The following is a 15,049-nucleotide window of genomic DNA, read 5'->3' as shown; positions in this document are numbered from 1 at the left end:
TAAAGAAAGCAAATCTGGGCAAAATCTTTTGGACTAGTGAGAATCCAGAGAAGATGTAATGCCAGCATAGATTAAAGACACTAATTTACAGTACTAACTACTAATACTCTAGGGCTGACTACTAATACTCTGGGACTAACTATTAATATTTCAGGGCTTTGTGCTCAGCACTGTTCTGAGGTGTCACGATGAGAGGTGACAATGTGCTAGCAGCCCTCACTCTCAGCGCCTCCTCAGCCTCGTCGTCCACTCTGGCGGTGGTTGAGGAGCCCTTCAGCCCGCGACGGCTCTGTGGAAGCCCCTCTCTGGGCTGGCCGAGGCAGGAGCCCGCTCCCTCTGCTTTCGGGGAGGTGTGGAGAGGCACGGGCGGGAACCGGGGCTGCGCGCGGCGCTAGCGGGCCAGCGCGAGTTCCGGCGGGCGCAGGCGCGGACTCGGTGGGCCCCGCACACTGAGCGGCCTGCCGGTGCCTCCAACCCAGGGCAGTGAGGGGGCTTAGCACCCGTGCCAGCAGCTGCAGAGGGTGCCGGCTGGCTGGCACTGGGTTCGAGTTCTCTCCGGGCCTCAGCTGCCTCCCCACAGGCAGGGCTCGAGAGACCTGCAGCCCGCCCTGTCCGAGCCCCTCCCCTGCGGTGGGCTCCCGTGCCGCCCGAGCTTCCCCGATGGGCGCCGCCCCCTGCTCCGTGGCGCTGGGTCCCATTGACAGCTCGAGGGCTGAGTAGTGCAGGCGCAGCTGGGGACTGGCGGGCAGCTAAGCCTGCAGCCCCAGTGCAGGATCCACTGGGTGAAGCCAGCTGGGCTCCTGAGCCGGATGGGGACTTGGAGAACTTTTATATCTAGCTGGAGGATTGCATGTGCACCAATCAGCACTCTGTATCTAGCTAATCTGGTGGCAACTTGGAGAACTTTTATGTCTAGCTAGAGGATTGTAAATACACCAATCAGCACTCTGTGTCTAGCTCAGGGTTTGTAAATACACCAATCAGTACTCTGTGTCTGGCTTAAGGTTTGTAAATACACCAATTGGTACTCTGTATCTAGCTAACCTAGTGGGGACTTGGAGAACTTTTATGTCTAGCTAGAGGATTGTAAATGCACCAATCAGCACCCGGTCAAAACGGTCCAATGAGCTCTCTGTAAAGTGGACCAATCAGCTCTCTGTAAAATGGACCAGTCAGCAGGATGTGGGTGTGGCCAGATAGGGGAATAAAAAGCTGCCCTAGCTAGACAGGGGCAACCCACTTGGTCCTGTTCCCGTTGTGGAAGTTTTGTTCTTCTGCTCTTTGCAGTAAATATTGGTGCTGTTCACTCTTTGGGTCCATGCTGCCTTTGTGAGCTGTAACATTCACCGTGAAGGTCCACAGTTTCACTCATGAAGCCAGCGAGACCATGAACCCACCAGGAAGAAGGAACAAACTCCAGACACGCCATCTTTAAGAACTGTAACACTCACGACGAAGGTCCATGGCTTCATTCTTGAAGTCAACAAGACCAAGAACCCACCAATTCCAGACACAGCCACAACCCTATCAAGTGTTTATCTTTTATAGGCCTAATTTTCAAATGAGGAAACTGAGCACAGAGAGGGTAACTAAAATATCAAAGTAAGTTATATAACCAGAAAGTGTAGTTCTAAACTAGACTCTAATATCTGTGCACATACCTCTATGCCCTGCCGCCTAAAGCATGAAATACCTGCCTTGAGAAAGCCAAAGAGATGAAAATACAAAGCCACAAAGCAAATCATTTGGGGCAGGATTTAATGACTGGTCTTGTACAGAAAGTTAATATCGTATAAAGTACCATATATGTGTAACATATTTCTGTTTCTCTTTGAGAAATTTTTCTGCCATCCCAGACTTAACTGTTGTTTATCTCCTTAAAAGGATGTACTCTTCTCCAGCTCCTGATACAGCTAGCATCCAGAATACAGTGTTGCTTATGAAACAATTTTTCAATGAATGAATCCATCAACCAATTAATCAGTCAATGAGTGAGATAATAGCTACGGCGTTAAATTTATCTGTAGCTGAACAGTGCTTGATGTGGTTTATTCTTCGAATAATCCTTGATGGTCTCAGAGTATCGGGATAAGCTTTGAAGGTTTGTAGACTGTAGCTGTGAAGACCTAGTATGGATAAAATAGAGAAATAATATTGTGAAAGATAAAGGGATTAGTTTTAATGATGTACTGAGAATATACCAAACTCAAGACTGTTCACATCATTTAACTCATTAATTCTCACAATATATCTGATAGATGAAAAAATGGAGGCTCAACGAATAAAGTTATTTGCCAGAAGTGATGCCGGCAAATAAGTGGAAAATTGATGTTATGAGGCCAATCTTTTTAACTCCAAAGCTCTTTTCACTACCATCCAGTATTTCAGGGGGAAGTGCAGGAGTGGAACAGGAGACGGGGAGGAGGAAAAAGGAAGAATAAAATGAATATAAGATGAAATGTAGGCAGGAGAGAAGTTCTGTGAACTTTGGTTTCTGCTCCAGTTTGACCTAGAAATATCCAGGCAATTATTTTAATCCCCCAATTTCCTCAACTGGGATTAAAATAAGCGTGACCCAGTTGTCACAGTCCTCCTGACAGGAAAGCCAGTGCTGACATGCAATTAACTCAGGGCTTCACTGTGTGCTGGCAGGAGTTCCCGTAGGGAGGTAGCCTCCACAGAAGTTTTCACCTTCTGAGTTGGAGGTAATTGCCCCTGTACGGGAAATTCAAAACCTTGGTGCCTTCAGGCAGAAATCTGGCCATTCATTTGCAGAACCTTGGTACTATCCTGGCAATTGCAGATGCCTCCTCAGCAGTTACAGCTGTCTGGTGGGACACCTGTTCTCCCTAATAGAAGGTGATGGGTAAGGGGCTGGTGAAGAAATATTGGCAGCAACTCCTCTAATGTCTTATGATTGGACAAAAACTCACAAGGAGCCATAATATAAAGGAAATTCTGCCCACAGTAGCATTTTCCCAGAGAAGAGCCAGTTTGAGATGCGGTAAGTTACAGATACCCAGTAGAATCTGATGATGGGCAGTAGAGAAACTCGTTTAGAAAAGAATTCCAGGTGGTGGCTCACACCTGTAATCCCAGCACTTTGGGATGCCGAGGTGGGCAGATCAAAGTCAGGAGTTTGAGACCAGCCTGACCAATGTGAAACCCCATCTCTACTAAAAATACAAAAAAAAATTAGCTGGGCATGGTGGCGGGCGCTTGTAATCCCAGCTACTTGAGAGGCTAAGGCAGGAGAATCCCTTGAAGCCCGGAAGTGGAGGTTGCAGTGAGCCAAGATTGTGCTACTGCACTCCCGCCCAGATGACCGTGCGAGACTCCATCTCAAAAAAAAAAAAAAAAAAAAGAATTCCTAAGGAGAAACTAGAGAAACTTTAAAGAAGTGAATAGTGCAGTGCCCTCTCCACATTGGTAACACTATACATTTAAAAATCTCCAGCATTCACAATGGCTTTCTTCATCCACCCTCCTCCTACTTTTTAGTAATTGGTTTAATGGACACTAAAAGCATGATGAAGAATGTAGTGTACCCAATTTATTACCACAGTTCATTTCATAGATAGCAAGCCCACGCCTTACATGCTGCATTGAATATATAGGTTACATTTAAGGATCAATATCACCTGACTGCAATTTGATAAGTGCTTATAATTTAATTTCCAGTTACGACATTTACTTAATCAAATCTTTGGCAATGAGAGTCCATTCAAGTACAATATGCAATAAGAGGATCTGGAAAAGAGAGGAAATCACAGGGTGAATATTCAGAAACTTAAGTGTATGATTTACATCCACTATAACTTAAATAAAAACTCTTATGTCTTTTAAGAAACATTCACAAGTATTAACCCAACACTTGTGGAAAACATAATAATTATAAAACATTTTATATGTAGGGAGTCTGGTAGAAGACATGAATAATCCAGAAATGGCATGGTCAATGTAAATAATGAGATTTAATCAGAAATACCTTAACTAATTATATATAAATGATGTCTTCATATTGCATTATAATCTGATATTTTTAATCACTTTAAATATATTTTTGAGTGTGATTTTAATTAAAAAGTAAATCACACTCAGGAAAATTTAAAGGCAGCTTAGAAACTGTTTTTAACATATCTAAAAGTTACTCTCGGTATCTAACTTAAAGCCCTCACGTACAACTATTTTGTTGTGAATGATCAAAAATTGTTTTTGTCCCACTACAGCTCCTGAATACAGCATAGTTTGCCTCATTTCATATTTTAAAGACATTGTGTCCTCCTAGTAAAGAGTTGCACAACCACACATAAAATTGTTTGTATTGGTCCTTTTACTTGAAACTTTGGGCCTTTAGAAGAACATGGTTAGAGTAAGAAGAAAGAAAACGACTTTTAAGTAAATGATGAAAGATGAAAGACCAACACAGAATGGACAATATTTCAACTCAAACCTTTAAATCAGAGTGCCAAAGAAATGTACTCTTCACCTAAAAGACAGAAAAAGAGCATGGCCTTGCCATGCCAAGTAGAGAAGATTCTGGGAGCTTTCCTGGTACTCCTTCCCTTAGATCTATCCTCTCTTCTCTTCCTTTTTCTCCAACATCTCACACATCAGCAACTTGCAGAAGAGAATTTCCCTGACTCAAAATGTAGTGTTGGGCAGTTAATCTGGGCACTTCAGCATTTCATAAATGATTTTTTGTGGGCTCTTTTCCTAGGATTCAGGAAGGGGGCATGTGCTATCTTCTCCCCTCACCCCCCCCCCCCCCCCCCCCCCCGCTGCCCGCCACACACACACACACAGAGCACAAGGTAGGTAAGGAGAAAACTTCCTTGTGTGAATAAAGTACTCCCCAAGAGGATACCTCCTTTTCTCTTCCAGGCCCCTTATTATACCCAGTTGGGAGAGGGTAAGTCTGAAGAGAGGCAGATGGTACCTGTGGATGATGGTCCCATGAAGAGAACGTGAGGCATTTTTGCCTTTAGCTTTAGGCCTTAACTGATTTCTGCATTTCTAACCCAACTGAAAACATCCTACTCCACATTTAACACCAAAGTCTTACATTGAAAATAGCCTAAATGCTCATCTATGGTGAAATAGAGGGGAAAAAAAAACAGCAACAAAATTGACATATTCAAATTATATAATATTGTGCTAAGAGGAATTAGCTAGATCTGTATATATCAACATGGAAAGATCTCAAAAACATAATGATAAATATAAAATGAGGCAAAATGAGATGTATAGTGCTCTCTAGCCTCAGTTTCCTCATCATTACATTAATTCATTCACTCAGGAAATCTTGGTTGAGTGCCTACCATGTCCCAGAACCTGTTTTAGGCAATAAAGATATAGCAATAAAAAATGAAAGAAAACAAAGGCTCTTCCTTCATAGAGTTACAGTCTAGTGGTGTGAAACAATAAATGAATATTACATTTATGGCAAATCAGATCTATTGTTTTCAAAAAGCTGTAAAGAAAAATAAAACAGAGAATTAAAAAATGTAGTATTAGAGGAAGAGGACTAGAAAGTTTTGCAGATAAGATTTTTCTAGAAAGGTGATATCGTAGTAAAGACATAAAGAGTAGAGGAGAGACAAATAAGCCTTTGTTGCGACAGATGCACAGATTAAGATTTGAGGTTGTAACCTATAAAGAACTCAAACAAATTTACAAGAAAAAATCAGACAACTCCATCAAAAAGTGGGCAAAGGAAATGAACAGACACTTCACAAAAGAAGACATTTATACAGCCAACAGACACATGAAAAAATGCTCATCATCACTGGCCATCAGAGAAATGCAAATCAAAACCACAATGAGATACCATCTCACACCACTTAGAATGGCAATCATTAAAAAGTCAGGAAACAACAGGTGCTGGAGAGGACATGGAGAAATAGGAACACTTTTACACTGCTGATGGGATTGTAAACTAGTTCAACCATTGTGGAAAACAGTGTGGCGATTCCTCAAGGATCTAGAACTAGAAATACCATTTGACCCAGCCATCCCATTACTGGGTATATACCCAAAGGATTATAAATCATGCTGCTATAAAGACACATGCACATGTATGTTTATTGCAGCACTATTCACAATGGCAAAGACTTGGAATCAACCCAAATGTCCTTCAATGACAGACTGGATTAAGAAAATGTGGCACATATACACCATGGAATACTATGCAGCCTTAAAAAAGGATGAGTTTGTGTCCTTTGCAGGGACATGGATGCAGCTGGAAACCATCATTCTCAGCAAACTATCACAAGAACAGAAAACCAAGCACCACATGTTCTCACTCATAGGTGGGAATTGAACAATGAGATCACTTGGACACAGGAAGGGGAACATCACACACCGGGGACTGTTGTGGGGTCGAGGGAGGGGGGAGGGATAGCATTAGGAGATATACCTAATGTAAATGACGAGTTAGTGGGTGCAGCACACCAACATGGCACATGTATACATATGTAACAAACCTGCACGTTGTGCACATGTACCCTAGAACATAAAGTATAAAAAAAAAAAAAAAAGATTTGAGGTTATTAGTGAAGCTTTCTCAAGCCTATTCTAATTAACATACATTCTTTCATATATTTTCTTCTTCTTCTTCTTCTTCTTCTTCTTCTTCTTCTTCTTCTTCTTTTTTTTTTTTTTCTTTTTTGAGATGGAGTCTTACTCTGTCATCCAGGCTGGAGTGCAGTAGTGGCAGGATCTCAGCTCACTGCAACCTCCATCTCCTGGGTTCAAGCAATTCTCCTGCCTTAGCCTCCTGAGTAGCTAGGATTATAGGTGCATGTCACCACACCTGGCTCATTTTTTTATTTTTAGTAGAGACAGGGTTTCACCATGTTGGCCATGCTGGTCTTGAACTCTTGACCTCAGGTGATCCACCCACCTCAGCCTCCCAAAGTGCTGGGATTACAGGTGTGAGCTACCACGCCCAGCCTGGAAAAGGGTGGCTTTTTTTTTTTTTTTTTTTTTTATGGAGTCTCGCTCTGTCGCCCAGGCTGTAGTGCAGAGGCACAATCTCGGCTCACTGCAACCTCTGCCTCCCGGATCAAGTGATTCTCGTGCCTCAGCCTCCTGAGCAGCTGGGACTATGGACATGCGCCAGCATGCCCAGCTAATTTTTGTATGTTTAGTTGAGATGGGGTTTTGCCATGTTGGCCAGGCTGGTCTTGAACTGACCTCAGGTGATCCACCCGCCTCAGCCTCCCAAAGTGCTGGGATTACAGGTGTGAACCACCAAGCCCAGCCTCTATTTTCTAGTGTAGATAAAAAACATTCTTTATTTTCACATATTTTCAGGCATTTCGGTAGGAATCTAATTCCTGGGGCTGAGAGGCAGACAATTAAACTTGGAACTAATTTTATTTTGAATCAATGTGTACCTTTTAAGGATTTTGGTAGGAAAAAATTTATTGTTATTGAGCTACTCAGAAATAATTGTGCCTAATATACCTGATGCTTAAGTAGGAGTCACTATTAAGAACTCTGATATTGAAAATTTTTAGGAGACTGAATAAAAGCATCTGGCTTGTTTCCTGAAGAACAACCCAATATATGTCAAAATCTCACTAGCTTGCCTCTCAAATTTATTGTTTAATCTAATGTTAGCTACAAAGCTAACCATAAAGTTTATGGCAGAAGAGATTCTGTGACAAATGGAAGAATATCAAAACTAATGTCTAGAAATAGCTGGATATAAAATCCAGCTTCTTAACGGACCTGTGATAGTAAGCAAGATAGCTCATTTCTCTGGGACTCAGTTTCCACATTCGTAAATGGAAATACATTCCTTCCTCTCAGAAGTTGAAAAAAAGGATATATAAATGTTTGCTCTACATCTTTCCCTGTGCAAGAATCTAAGCTCTATAAAGGCAAAGAGCATGTCTGCTGTATTAGTCCTAGTGCCCTGGGACCTCTCAGAGGCTATCCTGGCTCATAAAAAGTGCTCATTAAATTTTTATGGACCAAATTATTGAATATATGATAATATCTGAAATAGTGCCTGGCACAGAAAAAATCTTCACATAATAAATATTAGTTTTATCCTTTCTTTTCTTTCTTCCAGCATTCTAGACACTTTTCTCACCTAAACTATTTAACCTAGTCCTGTCCTAGTAATCATGAATCTCAACAGTTTTTTTCTTGTTTGGAAGTTGACTAGTCAGGAGTGTAACAGGAGTCTTCACGCCATGAACATGATCCCTGCACTGAAAATTGACTTTCACCAGAGGGTGACCCCTAGGTAGACCCTGGGTCTCTCCGTCAGCTCTGGCATCCTAATATACAGGTTGTGCCTCTTTAGAAGTCTTTTGTGACGTAAAAAGAATGCATTGATCAGCTTACCTCAGTGAAGGCCTCAATCCAGCTATCCTGCTCCTGCCTCAATCAGGTGTTTCACTCAAGGTGTTCAGAGCCCAGTCAGCAGCAAGCTATCACATCCTTCTGGCCAGCAGCCAAGATAAAGTGGCTAGAGGCACAAACTGGGGCCACCTGCTACCTCTCTATGGTTTGCATGGCATCTCAGAGGCAGGAGGTGGGGAGTGCAGTACTAATAGTGCAGAGATCTAAGCTGTTACTTAAAGTAAACAGATTGAGAAGAGACTGCACGTATAAATGGTGTGAAGAGAAGCCACATAGCATAATGTTTAAGTGGATACTGAAGTCAGACATGATTCAAACTGCAACTTCACTAACTTTACAGCACGTTGGCAATTGCCTAATCTGTCTGTGCCTGTCTCCTTCTATATGATTTGATACCAACAGCCAACATCTACTGAGCACACCCTGTGGGCTGGAAACTGTTAATACATGCCTGTATTAAATCCTCACGATAACCCAATGAGGTAGATGCCAGAATTATCCTCATTTTACAAATAAGAAGGCAAACACATGGAGCAGTTACATTACCTGCCAAATTCCCACAATAAGGTCCATTACTTTCCTGGGTTCAGTGCTCAACCAGCCAGCACTCATGTTCACTACACCATGGTGAGGACTGAATTCAATGATATGCAGAATAGTTTCTGGAATGTCATCATGCTTTAGAAGGACCATGACCAGAACTGCCTGGCCAGAAATAAGGGATCATGAAGTTCCATAGACAGTGGGGTTGGTTAATAAAAATTGGAGTGTTGAATCTTGTACTGCAAGGCTTGGGAAGGAATGAAGGTTGGGGCAGATAAGAGGAAGTCAATTAAGAGAAGGGTGACTATTTGGAGAGGCAACCAACAGAGAAGGGGACTTTAAAATAGTTCCATGAATTGCAGTAAGTAAGGATAGTACCATGCCTTTCAAAATTGGTGAGGTCACAGGGCCAAAAGTGAAAGTGGGCTTTCAGAAGAGGTGAATGCATTCAATTTCAGTCATCTTAGATTTAAAAAGAAAGCAAGACATGGCAGCTATACAGAAGATGACAAGGCTTCTTATGAATACATGGGAGTAGACACAACAAATAAAATGGTGTAATTAAAAAGAAATGGAACTCACCTTGAGTAAGCCTCTGTTTTTATGTTTTTCTCTCAACAATCACAATTTATTAGGCTCCAACTTAATATTATTACATTTTCATACTTCCTTTGCATAGGAAGTAGGAGAGCTTTGTGAACAATTAAGAAATTTTCACATGTGCTTCTTTTCTGAAAAAATTTTGTTATGTGAAATAGTTTATTTTGGCAGATTCTTGGGGCTTGAGTCTTTATCTTGAAAAGAGGAAAGAAAGGTCTTTCACTTAAAGTGGCTTCTCAACCATTATAACTGAAAGAGACAACAGGAAGGAAAAAGCTTTCACGACCTTTTATCTGAACATTCTGTTGAACTGTTCAAATTATAAGAACTTATACCTGAGTTCTTAAATTTTCAAAGTGCACAAAATAAACTTTCTGTTCTCCTCAGAAATGATGTGATATTATCCCTGCAGGAGAAGAGATTGGGAAGGTTTAGAACATTCTTTAAGCTTTTCAATTGATGTCAAATGGAATGGGATAGCTGCCTATGTCAGGAGGCTCATTTGCTTCACCCTGTGTCTGCCGAAGTCCAATATGCTGAAATTCTCACTCAGTTGTCCCACTCCGTGGGATGCTTTATGCCATCAGGCATTAACTTTTGAACTGCCAGTCTCAACTACCACTATAAATAGTCTTAGCCACCCAGAAGAGTTACTTGAGAAATGGCTGTCTTTGCAGGAAGTGGTGCCTGGAACAGTGTGATGTATAATGAGTATTTCACCAAGCATGGAAACAGATGGTAACAAAGGTAAGAAGTCACCCAAAGTGTCTTTTTCCTGGAGAATCCTCACCATGCCACATCAGAAACACAGTATTGTTGACAATCATATTGTTCAGCCTCTACCTGGTTATGTAGTCTTGGACAAGTTACTTAAACCAGCTGGGTTATCAGTTTCCTCATATGTAAAATGAAAATAAAGTACCTAGTTCACAGTATTGTTATTGAAAAAATTATATGAATAAAACACCTTAGAACAGTGCTTAGGCATTCAATACATGTTAGTATCTGTCTCTCAGTTCTCAGTCATGAGCTCATTCTCTAACTATGGCCCAAGTACTACCAGAATCCACTTTTCTCTGCATTTATGCATTTATGCCCCCTTTGGAGGGGGTCATAGGATCATGTATAAATGGTCAACAATATTTGGCTGGCAAAATATTATGGTTTTTGACACCTGTTTTACCTTACACTGTGGACATTAAGAAATGTCTCTGTACTAGCTTAACCCAAAGAAAAAGACTTACACATGGATTTTGCAACTAAATCCTCCCAAGACAACATGAGGATCAGGCAGAAGGCTGCAGAAAGAGGCACTGAAGAAGAGACCATAGAGGTAATGTATTTAAGAGAGAGAATGCACTCTTTGTTCATTGCCCTAGGAGATTTGCTTCCATATTTTTCTATTCTCTCTTGGTATTTTGTCTTTAGCATCTGTTAACAAAGACATTTACCAGAGCAGGTTGATCCATCTGTGTGTCAACAGGAAAATACACAGATTATATAGATCCTACATATCAACTTGAGGAAAGGTAAAGAAAGAGGAGGTATCATTTGGGGACACTGTATTGGAGAAATTCAAGATGGTAGGCTAAATATCTAATCCTAGAGCTGCTATAATTCCAAATTCATAATGTTTATCTAGGTAATACCAAATACTGCCTCAATCACCTTTGAGGCCCTCCTAAATTTCTATCCTTTGGACCCATCACATAAGCCCATTTGACTATGTGTCGTCCTCAAGTTAGGTGTGGAATCACAATTAGTAAGTCATTCTAGAAAACTGTACATATCACAAATAATTTTAGAGTAATGCCATCTAGAGACGTACCAATCCTTTGCCAATTTGTCCAAAAACACAGCTTAAAATATGTGTTATAGAAGCATGTGTCACAGATATATCAGTAAGAAGAAGTGATCATGTCAGGGGTTCCCATATTACAGCCATTCAAATGACTTTCTCCTCTTGATTCCAGGTCTAAGGAGCTCCCTTTATTTCACACATAAAGGTAATAATATAACACATTTCTAATGATAAATAATGATAAAATGCCTTAGCATTAGACCATTATGCTCAAGAGAAACCAAAGCAAGCACATAAATTTGTTTGGTCCTATTCATTCCTGAAACCATTTTAGAGAGTACTATATCAGTGACAAGCACCATTCTAAGTGCTAACAATATAGGAATAAATGACAACTTTCCTGTCTTCAAGGAGGTTACAATCTGTCAGAAGAGATTTGCCTATCACTACGTATATACAAAATAGCATGTTGTGTGCTTTAGTAACAGTAGAGGAGCCAGGTACCATGAGAGCATAGATATATCAGCAATTCAATTGAACTGGATCTTTAGTAATAATGGAGAGTGGAGGCACATTCCAAGCAGAATATCTAAAAAAAAAAAAAATGCAAAACATTGGTGACTTGAGAAATGATAGTGTTTTAGCCTAGGTCCCCTAGAAAGAAGAACGTGAAGTATGACTTAAGGCACTAACACTTAATTTGCAAGGTACATGCCCAGGACCACAAAAGTAACAGAAAACAGAGTAGGGTAGTGGGGGGATGTGGAAGATGTGATACAGGGTGATACAATGCATTACTACAGCTATAGCTACACAAGTAGAGAGACACAGTGTGCCACTCAGCAAGCATGTTTGCTAAGTACAGCTCTGGAAACACCACATGTGGAAGTAGTCTACAAGGAAGAGGAAGAAAGAAAATGTCTGTTAACTTTCTCATCGATCAAGTTTCTCCCAGTGGTGGGTCAGCTGGCCCCTTGACAGCTGCTCAAGAATGTAGATCATACACTAGGGAGTGATGTTTATCCAAGTCTGAAAGTGAAGGAATGACCTGAGGCAGGTGGTGTGACGACAAAGAAAGACAAAGCTGCAAGCAGTGGAGGACTCTGGGAAGCCACTCGAGGTTTTTGTGACTAGAAAGCATGGAAGGAAGACAGGGCAGAAAGAGCAGAGATTAACTTGTGAAGACCTTTGTGTATACATTGAAGGGTTTGGATTTTGTTCTGCGGGTGAAGAATATTTTTAGGAAAGGAGAAGTCAGTCAGACATTGTTCAAGATTAATTGACTATCTAGGTAAAAGTGGATCTGCATTTTCTACTGATTGCTTCAATATTTACCCAAGGTTAAAGAAATTCATTTTGGGATACTCCAAATTTAGATACAGAAACAATCAACTGAGATGCAATAATTATTCAGGGAGCAGACAAACTGCCAATGAATAAGCAATGGTAGATGCTCTTGTCTATTTTGTTTAACTGAAAATAGAAATTAAATTATTATTTACTCAAACAACAGGTGGATACCAGGTCCACATGGCAATCTTGAGATGGTCTTGAATTACGTGAGTCAGCTGATATCACTGTTGAAACTCTCTGGGAAAGAGCTTCCTTTTTGCACCTGGCTTACAAAGCAACCACCCTGGAGGATGCAACCATATTTAGTGCTCTTTGAAACACAACCAAGAATAACATCTGGCGTTTTTTGGAAGAATGGTTTTTTTCACTGTATAGTAAAAAAAAAAAAAAAAAAAAAAAAAAATCGTTGCTGTCTAAAAACAGCCAACATTTCTAGACAGCTTTTCATAATCCATAATCTCATCTAATCAGCATAGCAAGTTTATGAGAAATGAATTATTGCCCCCTCGCACAGATGTCAAAATTCAAACCGATTCAGAAAGATTAAATAGTGTGCCCAATTCCTACACCTAATTAGTGGTGCTGCTGAAATGTTGGACCTTAATACATTTGTCTCCAAAGTGCACATGTTTTCTGGACTGCCTTGCTGCCTCACTTGGTGTTATGAAAAGACAAAGCCTGGGTTTTTTTGTTTTTTGTTTTTTGTTTTTTGTTAGTTTGTTTCTGGTGAGAGTACAAAGCCATAGAATTTGAAAATCTATTAAAACACTCACACTCATAATTTCCCTATGGCAAATTTCTGAGAATCTTTCTTGATCAGATTTATCTTCTCACATGGCACAAAATCTTGAGGAAATGGGTTCCACATATCTGATGTGAAGTTGTTCTTCCCACTAAGGTTATTTAGTTCATACCCTTAAAGCTTACAGAGTTCCCATGATTTTAGTATTCTGGAATTCACCTCAATGATTTCAAATATTTTTTATATCATATACCATCTTTCAGTCAATAGACCTGAATTTAAGTCTGAGCTCTTTCATTATATAGGTTTGAACAAATGATTTAAATTATACGAACTGCCTCTTTCTTGGATGTAAAATGGGGCTAATAGTAGCTTTTTTATGGGGTTTTTGGTCTGCTAGATGAGAGATTTATACAAAGCACAAAATAGGCCATTGTTTGCCTGAGAGTTACAAGGGCATCAAAGATCAGCTCCCCCAGTGGTGCACACACCTGTGCATGATCCTGTACGTGATGCTGACTTGAAGTATGTATCACTCTTGAGTGCCCAAATCCTCTTATTTCCTTCAGAGTCAGAATAATGAAAATTTACCTTGTGAAATAAAGACACTGGATAGATGAGCTGTGTTTATATGCATGCACCTTAATCTTTACTGTGAAAAAGAAGAGTGGCCCTTTTTCTCCTGTTTTCTTTTACAGTTAATGTCAAATACAACAAGATAAAAGGTGTAAGACCCCCCTCAGACTCTGTCATCATTCCGGGATCTATTTCTCCAGCTTTGGCTCTTCTGTCCTATGGGCTTCACCTTTGTGTCTCTCTCCTTCCTGCTCTGATGCTGCTGTTTCTGAGATGAGATTAGCAAACTTGACCCCCTCGCACAGATTCCTAGCTTTCACTTAGCAACTAGTTTCTGGTTCCTTCTCATTCTCAATTCATTCTGAACTCATTCAAAAACTGTTGCAGAAAATTTCATGATAAGATGTGCTAGAATAATAAATATCTTACCCCTTTGCCCTGATCCCCTGTGAAACTACCAAAGAACATAAAAATTAAGCTGCAAAAATATTTTGAATATTTGAAATTGCAGGAATGTAACAATATCTGGGGATGTTTCTTTAAATTAATGTATTTCCACATAGAAAATAAAAGCTTAAACAAAACATAAAATAATAAAATGCCATGACATTATGAGGTTTTTTTACTTTGTTTTACTCTTATTTGCTTCAAAATGTTAAACAATGAGCCTGAATCACTCTATAAACAGAAACATGATAAATGCTATTTTTTAAAGAAAACAAAAGAGGAAATAAAAAAAACCATAACATTGACTACGTTTTACAACTTAATAGACACTGTAGTTCATTTTCATTTTGTCTACTTCGGATCATAAATAGCAATACTAAGTACTTTGAAACATGCTCCAAGGCTAGTAAATAAGATGTGGCATATAATCCCCACAGGAAAAAGACAATGTACATTTTAATGGTCTTCTGGTTAGGCAAAATGTAGATATTTGAAATATCTTCTAATGAGTTTGGTACTAAAATTTGAAATATGCTGATAACATACCACAAAACATTTCAACAGCACAGCTATTAAGCTGATTTTAATTTTCCATTTAATCACAATCA

The 15,049-nt window shown here is 40.0% G+C and overlaps 1 long non-coding RNA gene across 1 annotated transcript; it reads right to left on the bottom strand.

Annotated features, from left to right (window-relative positions):
• Nucleotides 1–1,107: 1,107 nt before the first annotated feature.
• Nucleotides 1,108–13,048, bottom strand: LOC103878200. The gene is made up of 3 exons (XR_002517492.2): nucleotides 9,505–13,048; nucleotides 3,695–3,750; nucleotides 1,108–2,126 (listed from the first exon to the last, which is right to left on the bottom strand). It is a non-coding gene; the product is annotated as an uncharacterized LOC103878200 (long non-coding RNA).
• Nucleotides 13,049–15,049: the final 2,001 nt, after the last annotated feature.

Source organism: Papio anubis, chromosome 13, assembly GCF_008728515.1.
Source record: "Papio anubis isolate 15944 chromosome 13, Panubis1.0, whole genome shotgun sequence".
In the NCBI taxonomy this organism is placed as follows: domain Eukaryota; kingdom Metazoa; phylum Chordata; class Mammalia; order Primates; family Cercopithecidae; genus Papio; species Papio anubis.
The sequence above is the reverse complement of the archived record's forward strand: the minus strand, read 5'-3'. Positions and strand labels throughout refer to the sequence as shown.